Here is a 23,007-nt window from a genome sequence, read left to right as displayed (position 1 = left end):
AATTTGAGAGAGTACAGAGGGAGGAAAGGGGTCGATTTGGACGACTTGAAAATTGAAATAGGGAAATCATTCAATTCTTAAATTTTTACACCAAAGCATTTACGAATGATGAATTTTTTTTCGATAATATTCACGAGATAAAATATTGGATTCGAAATGGCAGAAATGGGTTTTGACAAATTGTGCGGAAAAGAAATGGATTGAAATGGTCTTGAGGACAGTTAATCAATGTTTGTGAATGCTAAATGGTCCCTTTTATGTATTTTTTTTTTCAAAACTGGAAAATTTAAAAATTAAAGTGTAGACCCTAGAATGGCTCTCCTTCGATTCGAAATGTCAGAAATAAAGCTTTTCAACTCATTTCATCAAATTTTGATTTTTTTTAAATGAAAAATGGGCCAAATTTGGGATCGTTTATTTCGATTTGGAAATTTCGTCTGGCATCATGAATTATGATAAAATCAGTGAAATTATTTTACTTTTCTGTGAATTTCTCAGATTTTTTAAATTCAATTTTATGGTTTTTCTTGTGCTTCAATTTTTATTTAATTCGAGTGTTTTTTTCACAGATTTAAGATTTTTAGAACAGGTCATAAAAACGTTCTTTTCGATTGCCTCATTAGACCGTTGAAATACAATTTTCTATGGTAAGCTTATGCTACTTTTTGGAGACTCACGAACTTGGAATTGAATGATGGGGAAGGGGGGCTAAAAAGTTACGTAATTTCTATTCTACAAGGATTTTAAAATGTTTTTCAAGAACTTGAAAAATTTGAATTTTTACTTTTAGGCGTTTATTTGAGAGATCCTCTTTCTCCTCCTAAGTTCAATTTGTTTTTTTAAAATTTCGTATTTTGCATCAAGGAGAAAAGGACCTTCGAGTTCCCAAAAATTTGTTGTTTGCCAAAAATATTACCTTCTAAGTCGAATTTGCTGAAAAATCTCCCCCTCCCCTCAAATTGTTCAAAAGCCTCGCATTTTGACGGAAATTGCGAGAAAATATCAAATTTTCTAAAAATTGCACCCGAAGGATTCCGTTCGCTTTTTTGCCAGGAATTGCAAAAAAATTATGATTTTTGAAAGAGACGTCAGTCTGGCTTTTTGCTGAAAACTTGTAAGAAGCTATCACTTTTTCAAAAATTGGCACAGATTTATGGTTCAAGTCTTGATTTTTTCCCAAAAAATTATCCAGAAATCTCGCTTTTTTACCAAAAACAAAAAAAAAACAAAAAAAAACAAAAGTTCCACGTTTTTACAAACAAATTTGAAAAAGTTCGCTCTTTTGACAAAAATTACGAAAATGGTGAGAGGGGGATTCGAACCACAATATTGATCAGAACCTGCGAAACAGGCACTTCAAATTTTCATTTGGCAGCCATTAAAAAAATTTTCAAATGCCCTCTTGCCCGAAAAAATGAGGATGAAAACAAAATGAATCACTTCTGAAAATCTTGGATTAGATACCTTTTTTCAGGACATTTGGTATACTGAATGACGAAATTTTTATTAAAATTACAATTTCTTGGAGGAAATGGTCGGATGCCTCATTTTATGGTATTTCGAAATGATACGTCAAAGGATTTTTAAAATTATTGCTCACGTTAGCAAAATTTACGTAAACAGAACTGAATAAAATCCTTTCTATTTTGGGACAAAGAATATACTTCAGATCAGGAGAGGGGAAAACAATAAACATTTCACAACTTTGCAAAATTTCCATCCAGGAAAAGGCGAAAATTGTAAATTTGGCACCCTGATTTAATTTACCAAAAACGTTTTACATATTTTCAAAGTTCAAATCTGGCAAGAAAAAATTTATTTTCGATTTCACTTTGAGAAAAGAAACACTTATCGAACGTCGAGTTGAAATAAAATTACTCTAACAATAGGTACGTTAAATTTCATCAGAAAAATACGAAAACCTGGAGCAGAAACACGACGGAAACCACCTCCTCCTCGTCTCCCATCCCAGTTAAATTTTAATATCGCTAGAAATATTTCTCGAGGAAACATTCTATCGAAGTAATATTAATCTCACAACGTATAATATGTAGTATTGCGAATATGGCAAATACAGGTACACAACACACACATCAAAAGAAAAACCACATACTGAAAAACAACACAGCTACAATAAGGCGAAACCGAACACAAAAGTCGATAAAAAGATAAACTCGGTACCGAAATTTATAAGCAGCTTTTATCGAACGAAAGTCATTCGGCAACAAATTTCACGTTTTAAAATCAAACTGAAAACTCGTACGCGAAACGCGAGAGAAAAGCGAATTATAAGGTTTCGGATATAGAGGTAATCATAAAGTGCACCGAAAGCTCGCACAAGTTTTCCACGAGTAAGTTTTACTCGGTAAGGTAAGGTAAGGCGAAAGGAAACCGCTTTGTCGGCCATTTTAAACGTACCAAACACTGCAATTGAAATGCTTTTGATATTTAAATGACGAATTTGGCTTAACTTAATTTCAAACTTGAATTCTCGTCTCATCGTTTTTTAGCTTCACCTTGAGACGCCTCGCCTCGCTTCGTCTCCTGTGAAAAGAAATAAACAAGGCTTTGGAAACAACAAAAAAAATATACTATTTACCTCTAGTTACGTGCTTTTGCGAATTTCTCGACTATATTTAAACGCCACAAGAAGGGAAAAAAATCAACGTATAAAACCTCGTCGTCGTTCTCGTTCGAGTAAAGTAAATATTCGTATTTTTGCACATCACCGTAAAAGAAAAAAAAAGAGAAAAAAACACGCACATTCACATATAAGATGACGACACTGGAGCGAAATACTCGTAATTTCCGAATCAACGCACGAGAACGCGTTAGATTTTTAAAAAAGACTACCACCAAATGGATTCTTTCAAGAGAGACGAGCTCGACGAGTGTAGCAGAAAATCAAAAATATATTTTCGAATACACACACACACGACACACGGTGGAGGGATAAGAGATTTAAGTAATGTTTTATTATCATATATTTTTTTCAAACAGGCACATTCACGTGCCTGTTTTGAATTACCAGCTGCCTAGGGATTCCGGTCTACGAATATCTTCAGGGTATTGACGCCGAGCTACCGAATTACCATGGGGTGCTGTATTTCACCAAGAGTATAACTCCGCCTTGCTTCCTTTATATTATTCAATCTAGTTCTCGTTGTCACAATTTGGATACATCATCGAGTCCTATACCTAGGTATTTTAATTTGGTGAAATTTCTCTCTGTTGTGGTCGTTTCAAAGTCGCGAGAATTTGTACCATTGTGAAATTTTCGACGTGAAATGGGCCACCACACATATATATGGAGTCATCTTATATAAATTTTATATTAAACCGGGGAAATTATTCTTTTGAAATATATAGGTAGGTTATTCCATGTAAAGATATTATTGAAGTAATAAATCACGTACATAATGGCCCAAGGATAAGTACGCTTTATCCTTTCTTTAATCCATAGCCATAGCCAACCCTTTAATAGGCTGAAATTGCGTCCAAAAAAAAAAAAGGAAAAAAGAGAGAAATATTAAATCGTCGACTTTAAAGCATACGACGACGACGAGCCCAACGACGTAGAAATACACGTCGAAATTTTATTTATACCGAATCAAAATCACTCTCTGGTTCACTAACGAATTACCAATTGAATAAAGTTTTCAATCTTTGTGTGAAAAATGGAATTATCGCGGCGTGAGCACGAAAAATGCTCGTACAGGCTGAAAAAATTTTTCACCACACGCGATTCGATGAAATCAACTGGAAACTTGCGATAAGCGGCGAAAAAAAAACAACGAGGAAAATGATGATCGTTGCATTTGATTAATAACGCCAACAGCAACAGCAGGGGATCGTATGTTAAAGCAAAAGCTCACATAGCGTTGTAATATTTTGTTTTTTTACAATGAAAATTACCTCGGCTAAAAAAAAACCTCGTTAACTGAGAATTTGTTTGGAAAAAATATAATATACGAGTAAGATGGGCAATTACAAAAGATGAATAAAAAAACACAGCAGTCGACGCGAAAATGGCTAGGTAGGAATATAATAAACAACAAATAGGTCAAAGTAATTCGCGACCAGAAGACTCCACAGTTTCCTGCGTAATTTCCGAAAATTAAATGAGAAATTAATTGCGCCTTTGATGCGGTATTAGAAAAAGCTAACTATCGCGATTACGTGCAAAAGTTGATTCGATAGCTAGGCTAAAGCTACACACAGAAAGACTCTACACAAGACGAAGAACAGAGCGATGACGAACACCGTAACGAAGATATTTTCTCAAATTGCAGCTATCAAGTTCAAGTGTTTAAAAAGGTCGCAATAAGTTGTCTGAAAACGTCGTCTTCACAATTCCAGTTTACAGTCTGATGAGGGTAGACGTATCATATAAATTCATTCAGCGAATAGTGGCGAATAACCCCTTCATTTTCTCGCCTCAGCATCATCGCCAGACGAGACCGAAGCAGTTGTACGAGTATACGTATTTCGTGAAACGTGCTTCGGTAAATCCAATCTCTTAAACCTAATCATAAAATTAAAATTAGCCCTTGTGTGAAATTGATTCGCGCTTAATGCGTTCTTGGTTTATTTATCGAAAATGTATAGATTTTTGTTTACCTTACAACAAGAGAGCAGAATAAGAGCACGATCTAATTACAGCGATTCGAAGCGAGGTTTTGCCTCGAGATAGGTAAACACGAAAGAATACCCGCAGATTTTCGAGTTTTTACGTAGATGGTTCTATAGATATTTTTAAATGATGGCTTTAATGTCTGATTAATATGAAAAATTTACCCACGTGCTTATTTAAAAAGCATGAACTTTTACATTTTGTTTTTGTAAGATCATAATCAGTGAGCAAAGAAATTAGAAAACCAAACTGAAAAGTTGAAAAAATGACTCAAGAATCAAGAATACAAAATATCCAACCAACAATTTTTTTAATGCGAAAAACAACCGGACTTTTCTCCACGTTTAATAATTTTTTTTCTAAAAAAATAGGTATGACTTGTCGAAAAAAAGACAAGCTTTTGAGGCAACAAATATGAAAATTTCATTTTTCTGACATTACTCGTGAAAAAATTTTCCAATTATTGAATTTTGTTCCCTTCCCCTCCCCTCCTGTTTTTCAAACCCATTTATGTCATTTTAATGTAAAAAACGAACTGAATCAAAAATGAAAGAAATTGTTGGAAAGCCAGGTCACATTTCAAATTTTTCAAAATTTTAGTAAAAAATATTTATTTTTAATACTTTTGGACTTTTGATAAAAATTTGAACTATTTTCGAATTTTTATTACCTATAGACCTGGTTAAATCAAATTGGATCCAGAGAATATCTGATTCTGATCTGATCAAACGAGTCTCATCAGATCTGATCAAATCCAATCAGGTCTCCCTTAGAGGGACTGATCAGGACTGAATAGAAGCGAATCCGATCAAAACTTTGATTTGATCAGTAAAGCTGAGATTTTTATGCTTTGCATATTATTTTTCTATGGACTAGAGAAAGTGTATATTTGATAAGATCTCCACTAATCATGAAATTTCCTGACGAATGAACCCAATATCATTTTGCATATTTTGAATATTTCAGACCAAATAGCATATTTTAGGGAGAAAACCTGCATATTTTTGAATATTTGAGCCTTCTCTAGCATTTTTTTTTGCATATTAACGGAAATTTTGCAAAAAATTAGATTTTAAAGACTTTTTTTGTTCGAAAAATCGCAACATTGCTAAAAATGTCATCAAGAAATGTTTTCTCAGAATAATTTATGAATCTATAAATGGCTGGTTTTGTCTATTTAAAAAAAAAAAAAATGTATTTTTTGATCACTGAGTTCATTTTGTTTTGAATCAAGAGTTTTCATGTTTTTCAGCTTGAAAAATCCTTTTCAAGGTTACGTTACTTAAACTGAAATTTCTGCATATTTTTTTGTATATTTTGGGTGAAAAAATTGCATAAAATATTTCATATTTTCATCATACTTATTTCTGCATTAAAATCCCAGCTTTATTGATCAGATTTGGTCAGATGAAATTAAATCCAGGGGATGACCGAATCATGATCAGATCAGATCCATACTAATTTGGATCTGAAAAAAAGTTCGGATCAAATCATCTCTAAAAAGGTCTAAATAAGCCAAATCAGATCAAATGAAATATCCCTTAACAGAGCTGATTAGATCTAATCAAATTTGACCACTTTCCTCCATGTAAGTGTTATTTTGTCAGTCAGGTAAGTGCAGGTTTAATCATGATCTTATCAGAGATCTGCTTTAAAAAAAATCATTTTCCTGATAATCCAATATTTTTCCCCAAAAGAGGAAGAGGAGAGTAAAGAGGGACTAAAATCACCACCAAAATTACACTTGGAAGATGATACTGTAAAATTTCAAGAGTATTAGACAAACGACCAAACTCACTTGTCCACATCAGGAACCAGGAATACCTCAGAAGAAGTTTTTAATGAGCTTTGGACAAAAGGGCATAGAAAACCGAAGATCCTATGCTAAAAATCTCAAGTTTCAACTCGAATTTGTAAAATGAAAACAAACCAACAAATGTAATTTTTTTTTTGTAATTTCTCAATCAATTTCTGAGTGAAAAATTTAATACAATTTTTCCAACTAAATAACTAAATTGAGAAAATTGTTCTCATTTTCTGAAAATTTTCGATAAAATTCGCGTTGTCGATCTGGTTGAACTTCTCTTTCAAAAAATTCTTTTAATTTAAAAGTCAGATTTGAAGAAAAAAAAACGATGAAATTTTAAATTACCTACTTACTCCCAACGAGACTGCACTAATTATTCTGGAAAATGTTCCACTTAAAAAGTGAAGAGGCACTCTCTTGAAAAAAAATTAGCGAAAGTTCCACAGTTCGCAACGTACTTTTAAAATTGAAGGAACCATATTCATATAAGCGTACTTTTAAAGCTTGTAGTACGTGTTTTGAAACAGCTGCTTCCATTTTCAAGGTAGACTGCACAAAATTTACCAAAAGAGTTTACATCTAACGAAATTATTTCACAACCTGTATAAAATTTCTCAATGGTTTGTTTTCAAATGTTCGATGGAAATTTTTTTAGCCCTGATAGAGCTACTGAAACGTGATGATTTTTTTTTAAACATTTGCATGCCTTGAATTATGCATGCATTAGAAATAAATTTCGATTAGCTTACACTAAAAAAAAAACCTCGAGATTTAGGAAAAATTCAACAAAAATTCCATCAATATAATTTAAATGGGTAAGTATTCGTTGAAAACAAGGCACGTTGTTGTGCAAACAGCTGAAATTTTGGATCCAATATTTATAGTTTTGGAACAAATGCTTTTTATTTTACAAATTAGATGAAAATTGATGACCAACAATTAGCAAACTTCGCTCTCTAATTGAAACCATATTTATGGATTTTTTCACAGATGAAACCGGTACCTACTCGTTCAATTATCAAATCAAATATGCAAACACCTATGGATTTTCAAGCAGAAAAAGTGCACGCGACTTTCGTCGCTGATATAATCCCATTACATATGATTTCATAATCAACTTTACTCAGTACGTGTTGAAATATGACAACGATCCTAATCCAATAGGTACTCGAAGAAGTTCCCCTAAGGTCAATGAATTTTAAGACCAGCTCATTTAAAACTCAAGTTACGTTATCAACATGCATCGGATGCATTTTAATAAAGCCATACGAACCAGTTGGTTGAGAAGAAAAAAAGACAAACAGTACACCATTAAATGGTAGATAGAGATACGTATACAGAAGAGCAAGATCTGGTGATTCTATTAATATAACACCTGGTAATAAAGAAAGTAATGTATAATGTTTTCAAGGCGGTAAAATTCTTGCATGTTACATTACCTCGATAAAACCTATCTCTAAACAGACTCAATTATTTAAAAATAGGCCACTGATGGACTTCACTAGATCAAAAAATTTGTACTTATGCATGGAAAAAAAAGTCAAACCATAAGGCTTCCAAAGCACATAATAATGGCACAGAATCAATAACTCTATCAGTCAAAAACGAACTCTATAAAAGCAATTCGTCGTTAACACGAGCATGAAACAACGACGAAGGTACCTACTCAGTAAACAAAATCAAAGACCATTACCGAGTTCCCTACAATTGGATGAAAGGAAGGAAAAAAATAATAACCCGGGTCCCGCTAGGTACCAGGTGTTTATCCACGTACGACCCAGTCTAAGAAGTAAGAATTTTTCAATACGATTTGGGCGTTGGAAAAATAAAAAGAGAAAAAAGTATACTCGTATATACGCGACCCATTACACTGGTGATTCGTAAACAGCTGTTTTTTCGAGTTCCAACACGCTGTCACCCCCTGACACAATCGATTCTCGCGTATACGAGTACAATAATCGAATTACAAGACCACGTGAATTAATGGAGTGGAGCTCGCGAGCAACGCGCCAAAATTGCAACCACCTCTATGTAGACTTTCCTCATTTCTGTACCTAGCTAGGTATATAAACTAGGTTGGTATTTTTCTATTTTGCTATAGAAAAGATATCAGCACTGCGTGTTTGGATCGAGGAAATTCACTGAAATTACCCTACTAGCTGAAATTACTGGTGGTAAAATTGCTCGAGGGTGTTTTATTCGGCAAGGTCGTTATATTCCATCAATCAAATGCACGTTATTCGGTCGTTAAAAAAGAAAAAAAATCGTATGTACTTATGACTTTGGTTTTGTTTCTATAACAAGGAAACTTTTCGGTCATTCGGGGATCGTATTCGCTCGTTTTTGTTTTCACGAGAACAGGAAAGGCCACAAAGTGGCTGGTGAAAAAATTTAGTTGAGCTTAGTTGAAAATTTGAGGGTACAATAATCTCACAGGAGAGGATAGAAGGATTCGTAATTTTTCAAGCACTCAGTTCGAAATCAATAATTGAAATTTGAAAGCTCAAAATTGAAGTTTTGAAACGAAATTTCGAAATGCAAGTTCCACAACAAAATCTTTAATCTGAACTTTTTGAACCATGAAAGCTCCAAAACTGAACTTTCACTACTAAAGTTACAACTCAAACATAAACAACAAAAGCTCAAAATCAAACTTGAATGGCAAAAATTCAAAATTTAGCATCCACAACGAAAGCTTAAAATAGAACTTTACCAAGAAAGCTCTGAAAAAACGTTCAAAATATAAGTTCAAAAATAGAATTTTTACTATCAAAGCTCAAAATCAAACTACTCCATGAAAGAATCGTTTGTAACTTTCAAGAACAAAAGCTCAAAATTGAAAATTGAAAAAAAGTCGACTACGAAAGCTCAAAATCAAACTGTCGCGATGAAAGCTTCATATTGAACTTGCGCAATAAAAGCTTAAAATTGAACTTGAAAAATGAAAGTTTGAAATTCAACATTCACGACGAAAGTTCAAAATTGAATCTAACCATGACTGTTCAAACTCCAACTTTTACAGTGAAAGCTCAATAATAAATTATTAAACGGAAGCTCAAGATCGAATGTTCACAATGAAAGCTCAAAATTGAACTTTCAGCATGAAAGCTCAAAGTTGAATTTGATAATCAAAAGTTCAGAATGCTACTTTCACAACAAAAATTACAAATCGAATATATTATGGTGAAAGCTCAGAATGAACTTCCAAACTGAAAGCTCAAAATTGAACTTTCATTAATATGAAAGCTAGAAATTGAACTTTCACCATGAAAGCTAAAATTGAACTTTCACCATGAAAGCTCAAAATTGAGATTTCACCAGGAATGCTCGAACTTGAACTTTCGCCATGAAAGCTCAAAATTGAACTTTCACCACAAAAGCTCAAAATTGAAAGTTCATGACAAAATCTTGAACTTGAACTTTCACCATGAACGCTCGAAATTTAACTTTCGTCGCAAAAGCTTGAACTTGAACTTTCACCATGAATGATGAACGCTCGAAATTGAACTTCCACTATGAAAGCTCAAAATTGAACTTTCACAACGGAAGCTCAAAATCAAACTACCACATTGAAGAACACTGAAAATTGAACTTTCTTGGTGAAAGCTCAGAAATGAAACTCAAAATCAAATCATCTCAATGAAAGCTCAAAATCAAGCATTCTCAATAAAAGCTAAAAAAGAAACTTTTACCACGAAAGCCCAAAATTAAGCTTTCCCTATGAGAGCTAAAAATCAAACTTATGCTCAAACTTACTCATTGAAAGCTGAAAATCAAACTTTTACCATGACAGCTCAAAGTTGAAATTTCTAAACGAAAGCTCAGAAATAAGTCTTACAATCAATTTTTAGTCAATGAAAGCTCAAAATTGAAATTTTTACAGCAAAGGCTCAAAATTGAATTTTTGCAACAAAGAAAGTTCAAAATTGATCAATTATGTACTATGAATGCTCAATTATATCAACTTATCAAGTGTTCCGAATGATGGCTCAAAATTCATCTCTCTCAAGGAAAGCTCAGAAATAAAACTTATGCTTAATCAAACTTTCTAATTGAAACCTCAAAATCAAACTTTCACCATAAAATCTCAAATTTGAACTTTCTTAATTAAAACTCAAAAGTAAATCTCATAACTAAACTTTCTCAATGGAAGCTCAAAATTGATCGATTACTAGCAAAGATAAAAATCAAACTTTCACTATAAAGCTCAACTTTACAATATGATGAATATAAAAGTGAAGGCTCTGAAATTTCCAATATTGGTTCATTACTTCGATCTGACCCCTCTGAACCATCTTGCTACCTTCACCAGTGCCCTTGAATATATTGTAAAAATTTTAAATTTGGTGTTTTTGAGGGCACTGAGATCAAATAAGTTGCCCATTCGTTCTTAGAACATGAACTCTCAGTACCTTTTCCAGTAGATTGAGGTCAATGAGTTTGAATATATGCATTTATTTTTTGGATTTGAAACCTCAAAGTCCTATCTGACGCCCACTTGTACTTGAAACATGATTTTCATTTGAAAAATGACCAAAAATGGGATGATGACTGACAACTTAATTTTCTAAAATCCATTTTAATCAGCTTTTAAGCATTTCTAAGAAATTCAAAACACTGTAAATCTCTCGATTTTTCAACCAGATGATTTAAATATTTCAGAAAAGCTACTCTACGAGTCTCCATAAGTACTCCATTAGAAAAAAAAATCAAATCAATAACCGAGTGACCGAGAGGTTCCCTTACGAGCAATGTAAACACACCGAGGCGTAGGCCAACTCACGTAGGATCACAGTCCGACGTCGTCGTCGTTATTTCCGGGCCAGTAACCAGTTAAAGGTAAGATGATATTTTCAGTTCGACAGTCATCTTTATTATTGTACAACTGCCAAATCATTTATCTTCCAAAATTATACACACATTAAAGAAATAGCATACCGATCGAATCAAACGTTTGGCCTACAAACGTCATACGTTTCAAAAAAAATTTCAAACGAACCTTACCTTATCGTGGTCTATACCATAAAAAGACTCTACGCTGCGTCAAAATTTCACTCTTATAAAAGCTACAGTACAGCACCACCCGAGGAAAAAAAACCTCTACAACACGGAAGGAAACGTCGCAACGGCGACACGCATCAAATTACTGCGGTATTTTATCGTCTCACACAAACACACGCACACACACAAGATGATGATGAGGAAAAAAACGCATCGCTTGTTTCGAATAAAGCTAAATAAAAAAGGCAAAAAAAACCTACACTATGACAAATGAATTCATGTCACAACACCGACTGCATTTTCATCCATTTTTTTCTGTTTTTTTTTTTTTTTGCAAAATTTATTCGCGATAATTCCGCGCGCCGAAGTTTATAAATTAATTTTTTTTTACCCCTGTCGCGTCGTCGAGCCAATGTCTACACTCATAATAATGTAGGTATGTCTGTGCACAATGTACAGTGTACACTGTACACGCTCGAAGCAGAAAATTCGATTTGTTTACATCGGTGTAGTCTGATCTATATGTTTTTAATACCATTATAAAGTTACTCGAATCAGTGAACGTAATCAGACACCGGGATATCGAATGTGACGTTAATAAATTTGAAAATTTTCGTCATGCCGCATTGATAATGTGTATTTCTGGTTGCGTTATCTTCACGCTGTACAGGATATGTTCAAATGCATCTAGTCGTGTCGCAATTTTTTCCCTATAGAATGGAATCAACTTTTCACAAAGTAGCAAAAAAGTTCTCATAATTGTTCGCATGCAGTACTGTAGTCTGCGGAGTAACTCGGTGCTCGAGGAAACGATGTTGAAAGAGGAAGTCTCTCTTTTGAGGTCATTTTTACAGACGTGTTAGAATAAGTTTTCAGTTTGCATGGATGAACATTCAGGGTGATGTGTTTTTCAACTTTTTTTGAAATTTCACGAAACATGGTTTGAAAAAGCTAAGCTTGCGAAATTGCCTCGAAAAAGTAATGAAAAGGTGGGGCTTTTTGCTGGGTCATTCCACGTCAATTGGACCAGGAAATAATAGGGGGGGGGATTGGCGATTTTTTTGAAATTTTTCCAATGGAAAAATCTTTTGAAGGGATAACCAATGGCGCAAATCGCAGCCCTCTAGCTCTTTTCAAAGGCTGCTAGGGGGTGTCAAAGTTTTCAGTGAACTTAGAATATCATCAATTTCAGCAGTGGATTACTCGATAACCGCGATACCTACCAAAATGGAACTTTTTTCAATAGTTAGAGGTTTTGAAAGAATTTTTGGTGATATCATAAAAATCAGTGTTGCCACTTTTTTTGGTACGAAAAATTAGCTCGAAAAGTTTCAAAACGTAGTTTTCATATCGTTCCGAATCTCAAAAATTCTGAAAAAAATATATTATGGACGACTTTTCATGCTGAACAACATATTAAAAAATTGGAATGGAATTATTTCGTAAAGTCGATTTTAAAAAATTGAAAGTTTGCAAAAAAAGGTGATTTTTTTATTTAAAACATGAAAATAAAAAGTTTTGATTGGTGAAGTTGACCCAATCGACCCCTATTTTTACAGATCCGTTGAAAACCCCCTATCACTCAATGAAATGAACCTCATCACAAAAAAATCAAATTTTCAATTCCAAACATCAAAAAAAGTTTAAATTTATTCAGTTGTCTTATTTTGACCTTTTTCAGACGTATTTCCCGAAAAAGTTGATAAAAATTATACTCATAGCAAAAAAATTAAAAATCATTTATTTTTTGAATTTTTTTGTGATGAGTTCATTTCATCGAGTGAAAGGGTTTTTTCAATTTTTTCAACGAATACGTAAAAATAGGGGTCAACTTCATCAATCAAAACTTTTTTTCATGTTTTAAATCAAAAAATCGCATTTTTTTGCAAACTTTTAATTTTTTAAAATCGACTTTACAAAATATATTTTGTTCAAAATTTTTGAGAGTCGAAACAATGTAAAAACTACGTTTTGAAACTTTTCGAGCTAATTTTTCGTACGAAGAAAAGTGGCAACACTGATTTTTATGACATCACCAGAAAGCCTTTCAAAACCCCTAACTATTGCAAAAAGTTCCATTTTGGCAGGTATCGCGGTTATCGAGTAATTTACTGCTGAAATGGATGATATTTCAAGTTCACTGAAAACTTTGACACCCCCTAGCAGACTTTGAAAAAGGGCTAGAGGGCTGCGATCTGCGCCATTGGTCATCCCTTCCAAAAGTCTTTCTGTAGGAAAAAAATTCAAAAAAATCACCGACTCTCTTATCACTTCTTGGTCGAATTGACGTGGAATTGCCCTGCTGCTTATTCAACTGCCCCTTTTCTTTCTCCAATAACAAGAGCTTAAAGCTTCAAAATTCTCAAAATTTCAAAAAAATCATTATGCAGGAATTATTCTTACTTCGAAATTACTGTGCTACTCAAAATTCGCATGCCTGAGGAGAAGACTCTTCCCCTCTCCCTCTCTTTCTTACGTCACCGCGTGTATTTTCATCAACCAAAAAAATGACAGATGTTTGATGGATCCTCTCCTCTCTCCTTCATGTGCTGCAAATGCAGAATTTGCAAGTTTTTACTTTACACCGGAGGTATAACTTGGAAAATTTTAAAAGCTGTCATTCGCAGAAAACGTATCGTCGTAAAGTGTATTCTCTAAACATTTACACCCTATCAAGATGATAATTATTCCCTTTATAAGTCTTCTTATAGCACTGGAGGCTATTAAGCTGGAAGGCTTATTTTACAATATTCAAAATTCAAAATGGCATCAATTACAGTCAGGCCCGCCTGCTTTCTAAAGAGCTACCTTTTTTTAATCGTTCTTGATTTTTGGGCGGGAGGAGGAGGGTATTTCCTTGATGTTAAAACCACGAACTCTTTCAAAAGAAGTCTCGATTGCTTAGATCAATAAAATGATGCCCTCAAAATCTGTGGAAAACGCACCGATTACAATTTTACTCGGTTTTCAACACGTTTACCTCCAAATATAAACGATTTAGATGTTACAAAAATGTCTATTCCCTTCTTTAAATTTCAAAAAAAATTACCCTTCGACGGTTGAGACCTCATCTAGAAAGTTTATTTCAGTTCGACGTGCAAAAATTTTAGAAATTTGTTGAAATTATCGCGCCCGAGTCTACATTTTTAGACATAAAGTTATTATTTTATTTTTTCAACCTCTCCCATTCCCCCTTCACTTAATCCGAGACAACTTTTCTAATATTTCAGCATCATTTCATCGAACACCAGTGGAAAAAAATTCGTCGAGATCAGTCGCTACGATATAAATTAACTTACGAAGCATAAATCAAGAAACAAAAAACAAAATAATAACTTATAAAACTCGAACTGAGAAAGAATTTTTCTCGAAAGATTGAGAATTCACGAAAACAAAAAAAACGAGAAATATTTTTCAATCAACAAAACTGCCGCTGCGCTATTTACGCGGATTTAATTTCATAATTAATAAGAGAAAATTAGTCGAAAATACGAAAATTTTAATTAATACCCGTCCGAGCCTAAAAAACTGACCCATTTTTCACCTCGTTTTTTTCCACGCAGCAAGAGCAGGGGAAGAGGAAGAGAGAGAGAGAGAGAAAAAAAGACGAAACTCGACGCTAATCTTTTGCAAAACTTTTCATCAACTTTCTGCCTACTTGGCGGCGAACGAGTTGACTTTCTAAACCACTTAATGCGTGGCTCGAACGCGGACCCATTTTTACGACACTTTTCAAATGTAATCATACCCTTTAGGAATTTAAAAGTGTCAACACTTACCATCATTGTGGCACGATTGCCTTTCGTAGTCGTCGTAGTACGCGCAGCATTTTCAGTTCACTATAATTTATATATATAAAACGGTATATAGACGAGCAAGGCAGGCAAAGGCACAACCACCAAACTCTACCTAACGACGCACTCGGACTAAAACTATGGTAAATTGTACGTAAAACTAACAATTCTTCAAATTGTTCTTAACCTTGCGTAACGATTGCGATAAAATGTAAACACAAAATAACGCAATTATTGGTACTAAAGTTTACGAATGTAGTGTAAAGTTTGCAATTCCGCGGCCCAACTTTCCATTCGAATACAAATAAAAATACTCATGCGCAACTACTCCAATCAATTGTTAATTACTCGCAAAAAATTTTTTTCTTTCAACGCCTGCTTTTTTACAAAAAAAACTCGTTGCTCGAATGCGAAAAATGAAAAATAAATACCTTCGAAGTCGATTCGGCGTGAAATTCGATGCTATTCGGTGTGTTTTTTTTTCACTACATAATCGATATTTACCTTATGCTTACCGTAATGTACACGACGAAAATATTATTTTCACCGTACGTATATTCGCGTATAGTATGTAGAAAATTCAAACCGCAAAATCATTAGTTTGAGGGGAAAATCCATTCACCTAACGTTGGCTTTTTTTTCTCGCGTGCACGTCGCGTAAAATAAATGGATTCAGATTCCCAATTAGATGATGAACGTTTTTATTTAATTTATTCGCCCGGATTTTTCATTCCACGTATACCATACTCTGTTTTTTTTCGCATTTTTTTGACGCGAGCGTAAAAAATGTTCTTTTTAGGGTACCTACTCATTTTTTTCATGAGAGTAAAAAATTTTGAAGAGAAAGAAAAGCGTATTTTTGAGCGAATAATTTTTCATACCGAGACAATTTTCATGAAGGGTGCGAATTGTTGGAAAATGTCTGAGAAAATGTGTCATGTGTGAGGAGAGCTGTTTTAGAACCAATTTGAATAGAATATTAATTAAGTAGGTACGTAAATGTTGGAAAAAAGGCAGAATACATGCAGAAAAAAGAAAATTGCACGAATGATGTATACAGAATGTCCTCGTGATTGGCTGATTTTCAAATTCTACCAAAATTGAATGCAGGTGAAAAATTAAGGTAAATCCCCCCTCCTCCCAAAGAAAATTTTGAATCATATATGGATATGTTATTCGCTCAAATCAACTCAATGCTCAGTTTTAGAGAAAATTTTACCCAAATATTTGAAAAAAGATGACATCTTTCAAGCATTTTTTAATATTTTCAATAAAAATGTGCATAATAAATATTCAGAAAATTTTTTCGAATAATGTGTTTAGAAATTCTGGAAAAAAAATTGTTCGAGTTACCTACAAAAAATTGAAAAATGTATATTTTTAGCCAAAAAATCACTCAAAGATCGTTTCTTTTTAGTGTGCGTAGCACACTATTGGTTTCGCTTTGAGAAATGAAATTTCATTATACATGAATGTTCTCTTAAACTATCCAACCGTTTTTTGTACCTATTGGACACCATTTGAGAATCATTAAGGCGGAGGGAATAGATTATTTTTCATTCAATTCGGATGGGTAATTGCTGAGTAATTGCAATTTTAGTTCATTATTTTAATGCATTAAATCCTAAAAAAGGGAAAAGGGGACTTGTAGAACACCTGCCGCTCATTGTACCCTGCTATACCCCCAGTCTATTCCATCACCGCTTTTCAAAACAGCTGTCTCATTGTACCCTGTTACACCCCTCATCTGTTAGCTGTATATTCCAAGTGGGAGTGGTTTGGTGGGGCGTTTACCCAACAAATATATTCTTTTAATGCCCTAACCCACCATGTGAACTCGTAGTCGAATGGATAGGGCATGTAGGTAGGAGTAGGAATTGTAGGGTCCCAGGTTCGAATCCCCATCAGGTAGGTAGGTATACGTGACGGAGTTTTCGTTGGAAATATTGAATAGGTGAATGCTGTGGAGTGACTACATGATGCTGGTGCAAAAAAAACAAATTTTGAACCCTGTAGCCCCCTCATTTTGATTTATAAAAACAAAGTTATGAAATATGATGATATCATTTTGCTAAATGAATTTTCATTTCATTTATTCAAATACTTTTTACTATACCTATAGCACCGTAAGTACAGTAAAAATTACCTTAAGATGAGTAATTTTTACTTTTTATGATATAAAAATTACTTTAAAATGAGTAATTCTTACACAACTTGGTTTATGTAATTTTTATTATCATGCTTCAGTAAAAATTACCTATTAAAACAAAATGATTTTTACTAATGTTATAGCAAAATTTATTAAAATGATGATTTTTACTATAAGATTACAGTAAAAATTATTATTGTAACTGAACAGTTGAAAATTGCTGATTTTCAAAACAAATTTATCATACTTATATTATGTATTTTTTTATGGGATCTGGTTATTGTGCTAAATATGTAGTCAAAATTTTTTGTGAAAATTACATATATTTTTTCGTGTAATTTAAAGGCAATGCGAATTCTTAACATATGTATTTTATATGATTTAATAATTTTAGAATCAAAGGCAAATTCTGAAAATTGGTTTGAAATTTTATAAATTTGAAGACAATGGAAATTCTAAAAAATTAGAGAGACTGAGAATTCCAAAAATTGATTAAAAGTTCTATAAGTTGTAGATAATGTGAACTTGAAAATGATATGAATAATTATTGTATGTAATATATATGAAGATAATGAGAATTCTGAAAAATTAGAGGCATGCACTACTTAGATACTATGTAATAGCGGTTATAGCTGTAGAAAAGGCAGTTAGCTACGCACACTTTGCAGCTAAGCTTTGCTTAGCTGTCTAGTTTTTGGAAAGGAGAAGGTAAATGAGTGGTAATTTCTGGCGAATTACTGGTAATTTGGGGTAAATTACTGGTAATTTCTGGTAAATTACTGGTAATTTCTGGTAAATTACTGGTAATTTCTGGTAAATTACTGGTAATTTCTGGTAAATTACTGGTAATTTCTGGTAAATTACTGGTAATTCTAGGTAAATTACTAGTAATTTTTGGTAAATTACCTGTAATTTTTAGTAAATTACCTGTAATTTTTGGTAAATTACCAGTAATTTTTGGTAAATTACCAGTAATTGTTGGTAAATTACCAGTAATTTTTGGTAAAATACTAATTATTTGTGGTGAATTACCAGTAATTTTTGGTGGATACCCGCGTAGCACAAGCGATGCCAAAGTCGATGGAAAAGACAAGATCTCTAATCCGTCACTTGTCAACATGACATTATTGTTGACACTAATGTCGATAAATGACAAGTGAGAAGTTGATATCAAAATCGACTGTTGTCTCCCTTCATTTTTTGGTGTCATTGATTAAAAATGTGCAAAATGTGCCCAAAACTGTTTTTTTGATTCAAGTAAAATTATTCTCAAAAATATTTCACCCTAAAAAATTTTTTTGAAAGAAAAAAATTTGCCCTGGGTAGGGATCAAATCTAGGTTGTCACTCACTTCTATCACGTTCTCTAACCACCAGACCATTGCCGCTGATGAATGGAGAGGCGTTGAAAGAATATTCAGTCCATCTTATTCTGGACTTGGAAAATTTTTCTTATTGTATTGTCGACTCAGACATCGACAAATAAGTTGGCAACACTTCGAAAATTTCTAAAAATATTTTATATGTAGATCTTGTAATTGACATCAAACTTTCTCATCAATACTAACCAGATGGTTGATGTCAATTACAAGATCTACAGAAGTACCTACTCAATTACGACATTTTGTAGATACTTTTATAGACCCTATAATTGATATCAATATTCAGGTCGTCTCACTGATACCAAAGTTGATGACAATTATTAAACTGACAAAAGTAACTATACAAGATCAAAATTTTGTAGATGCTTTTGTCGATCTTATAGTTGACATAAACTTTGGATCGACAAGACGACCTGAATTTCAATATTGATCATGGGTCTACAAAGGTATCTACAATACATATATCGATATCTTGCACATGACTGTAGATACAAATGTGGACAGCAATGACGACCATCAGCATTTTCACCATAGTTTTTGAAAATAGTGTCAATTTTTAATCAATCATCTTAAACATAGTTAGCTTAACCCCTTTGTGGATAATGTTCTGACTTTTTTCAATCAACAATCATGTAAAATCATGTCGATACTTTTGTCGAGGCCACTGACAATCTCGTCAGAGTTACGCGGGTAACCAGTAATTTTTGGAATGAATTACGGGTAATTCTGGGTAAGTTACAGGTAATTCTGGGTAGGTTACGGGTAATTCTGGGTAAGTTACAGGTAATTCTGGGTAAATTACGGGTATTTTTGAATAAACTAAATTATTGGTAAGTTACTGGTAGTTTTTGGGTGAATTACTGGTATTTTTGAGTAAAAAATTACTAAAAATTTTGATAAATTATTGGTAATTTTGGGTAAATTACTAGTAATTTTAGGTAAATTAGGGTAATTTTTGATTACAAGTAATTTTTAGTAATTTTTAATGAATTATTATTTTTTTGTGAATTGTTGGAAGTTTTCACATGAATAATTATGTTTTTTGTTTTTTTATGGGGATATGGTTCGCCCAAAATTTTAATAACTCTCATTTTTGTGACACTGATGAGTTCCTAAAATTATGTAAGGTAGGTAGGTATTCTATCTGACTTTTAATTTTGAAAAAGGGTACCTGTTCTTTTTCAATTTCTCAATTTTGAGTATCGATCGACTTGTTCGAATTTATATTGTCAATAGTGTACAATTTGATACGATTGTATCCCGCCAACATACTTTTTTTTTTTTACCAAACAAATCAAAAATAGACTTCGCACCATCGTCGAATGTGTTTCAATTTATTATGCACACACTCCGTAAAAGAAAAATCTTACCACTGGTCACCAAAATACACATACACGTAACAAATAACCGACCATAATACGTAGGTATATAAGATGAAACAGCGTAATTCAAATCGATCCGTATAAACATCGAAGGTAAACACACGTACATCTACCTACGTGTACGTAAATATATCGAGTCGAATTTTTAATGCAGCCATGTGGTTTACCGCTATCATTTTTTTGTTGTTCAGGACGACCATAAAGAGCTAAAGAAGCGAACGTGCGATCAGCATCGAATCGGCATTTCTTAAAATAAAATTGTAAAATTAAAAAACACAGATTGTATAAGACCGCGCGTGTTTTTCATATCGATAATAAAATTTCAATTTAGGTTAATACCGACATTACGTACTTGAATATAACGATCGTAAAAATTACACACGATGAAGAAAAAAAACTGCATGTAGATGGATAACCCGTTCGAGGTTCGATAATATTGTAAAAAAATTGTAAGCACGTGAAGACGTCAGATAGTTACAAATGAGCTAGACAAATTTTCAACAATGTAATCATTTCGGGTGCAAATTCCTACCCTTTCATCAAATATGCGGTAAATTTTGATCATAGACTAATTCAAGCACTGCTCAAAAGAGGGGTCCGGTCCGGCGCCAAAACCATTATAGTTTATCTTAATTATATTTGTATACGCGATAAAAATGCTGTATAAGACTGAGAAACTATACAGCCAAGCTTACTTTTGCTGGCAACGTGAAGACAGGGAAGGCTTTATAATTGCGTACTTGTTCGCAGATTTGCGATTGTTTAACGATCGGATTGCATATTAGTAAAAATGTTTTGATTAAAGGGGTAAACTTGCACGGTATGTGTAAACAGAAACACACCACAGCAGCATACAGAGACCAGACCAACACGCTTCTGTGGAATGCATCGAGTTGAGGAAATATTTCGCGAGTTTGGTATTTACCTCCTGAACCGCATTTCGAATTCGCGAAAACTCGATCGAGTTTCCAAAGACTACACAACACATAGAGAGAGAGAAACCGTGTCGTATATAACTTTTAGCCCTTATTTTCGAAACGCCTATACAGAAGGATGATAATTTGGTAAAATGAATCGCTGCTTTGGGTAACTCGACTATAAATTTATAACTTATCGGTTTCAATTAGTTTTGCCTTCGCTGTACCTCGTACTACGCCGTAACTCGAATGAAAATGTAAATTTTTTATTTATTTTAACGTATTTTCTCAGTACAAATACGAGTATACCGCGCCTTGTACTCATATAGTACCATAAACCGTTCTACTATGAAATTTTCAAACAAACCGAAAAACTTTCGCAGCAATTTCAACGCGAAAACGAACCGAACAAGTGAACAGTGAATGTCGAGTCTCGAGTAAGTCGCCTCACACCGCTCCCATCAACGACACGAACAGAAGACAGAACGAGAAACAAAATGAAGAACTTCTCAAACTTTCGGCACGTCAAATACTATACACCGAATGCTAGGGCACCGACAATTAATATTAGGTCAACAACCCCAGTACCGGAACGTATATAGAGCTGGAGTACTTGTAATACACCACACAATACGTACTCCATCGATTTGTTGTCAGTTTCTCGAGTTGCCTATATTTTACGTACAGTTAACCCTTTCGACATCTATGAGAGTGATTTCGATTTATAAATTTGGAAATTTTTTATCAAAGGAAGAGGTTACAAAAAAACAAGTTGATTTTCAAAATGAAATTTTTAATGGATTCGATAATTTGAGGTTTGTAAATAATTGAAGAATTATTCGTAATAGTTTTTCGAAATTTTTGAAGTGAAACTGGGCAAAGATGTTTATTAGGAGGGACAGTATAATTTAATCAAAAAGATGAAATTCGCAACTTTTTGAAAAATTGTTATTTCTTTAAAATTGCAGGGATGAAGATAATTTGAAACTTCAGAAATTTTCAAACAGCAAGAGGGACAAAAAATTCATAAATTTACGAACCAAGATACTCATCTCTACCTTCTCTTCCAAACATGGGTATTTTTTTGGCGTTCAAAATTTTAAATTGCAAAAAAGTTATAAAAATTCAAATGTAAAAATGCAAAGTATATTTCTGAATGAAAAAATATCTTGCTGAAAGTCTTGAAAAATCCTACTAAAATCTTCCATTGCGATTTGAACATGTTGGTGGATGAGGAGGGGGTGGAGAGGGTTGGCAATTTCTTCAAAAAAGTGATGAAAATTTGATTTGTTCAAAAAAAGCTGAAAAGTTTTGAAAGCTCTAAAAAAATGCGAGGACATTTTTGATCGATTTTTTGGAAATTTCTCGCTGTGATTTCAGAAAATAAAGAGGGTGAATGTTCATTCCACCACTTCCTCACTTGAAAAATGACGATTAAATAAAATTTGAGCAAATAATTGATCATTTTCCAAGTTTAAAAATCAATCTTAAAGTCCACTTCGATGTAACTCAAGTTGCTCATTTTTTGAAAGTCTGACATAATGTCAAGAAAATCATCCTAGCAACATAAGAGGAGGGGGGTTTAAATTCTGTAAACATTTTAAAAGTGAGTACTTCAGTTTTTAGAACTGAAATTTTACCATCTCATTGACTTGTTTAAAACCAAAAAGTACAATATAATATACATCGAACCTAAAAGAATAATTCAGATCTTGAACTGAAAATAATGTTTATGGACATCAAAATTTTTAAAAATGGCAAAAATTCACCTTATTGGAGTATTTTTTTTTTGCATCGAAAGATTTAAAACTTCCTCTTCAGATGACTCTCCCACAAAAATAAAGCTAATATTCTTCGATCTTCACTTGACAAGAATTTTCAAATTTTAGGATCAAAGAGTTTCATTTTCAGCCATAAAAAAAAATAACAGTAATTTGGAGCAA

General features: G+C 33.2%; 1 protein-coding gene across 6 annotated transcripts in view; it reads right to left on the bottom strand.

Annotated features, from left to right (window-relative positions):
* The window catches only part of LOC135846045 (RNA-binding protein Musashi homolog 2-like), a 211,567-nt gene that overhangs the window by 74,579 nt on the left and 113,981 nt on the right, over positions 1-23,007 (bottom strand). The window contains exon 1 of one of the 6 annotated variants that reach the window (XM_065365014.1): positions 15,221-15,254. The exons of the other annotated variants lie outside the window; for them this stretch is intronic. The gene's annotated coding sequence lies outside the window, so the exon portion shown is untranslated. Of the gene's footprint in view, positions 1-15,220; positions 15,255-23,007 lie in introns of those variants that run through there. 6 annotated transcript variants of the gene reach the window in all.

This window comes from Planococcus citri, chromosome 4 (genome assembly GCF_950023065.1).
Source record: "Planococcus citri chromosome 4, ihPlaCitr1.1, whole genome shotgun sequence".
In the NCBI taxonomy this organism is placed as follows: Eukaryota; Metazoa; Arthropoda; class Insecta; order Hemiptera; family Pseudococcidae; genus Planococcus; species Planococcus citri.
Note: the sequence above shows the minus strand (reverse complement) of the source record. Positions and strands in the feature narration are given on the sequence as shown.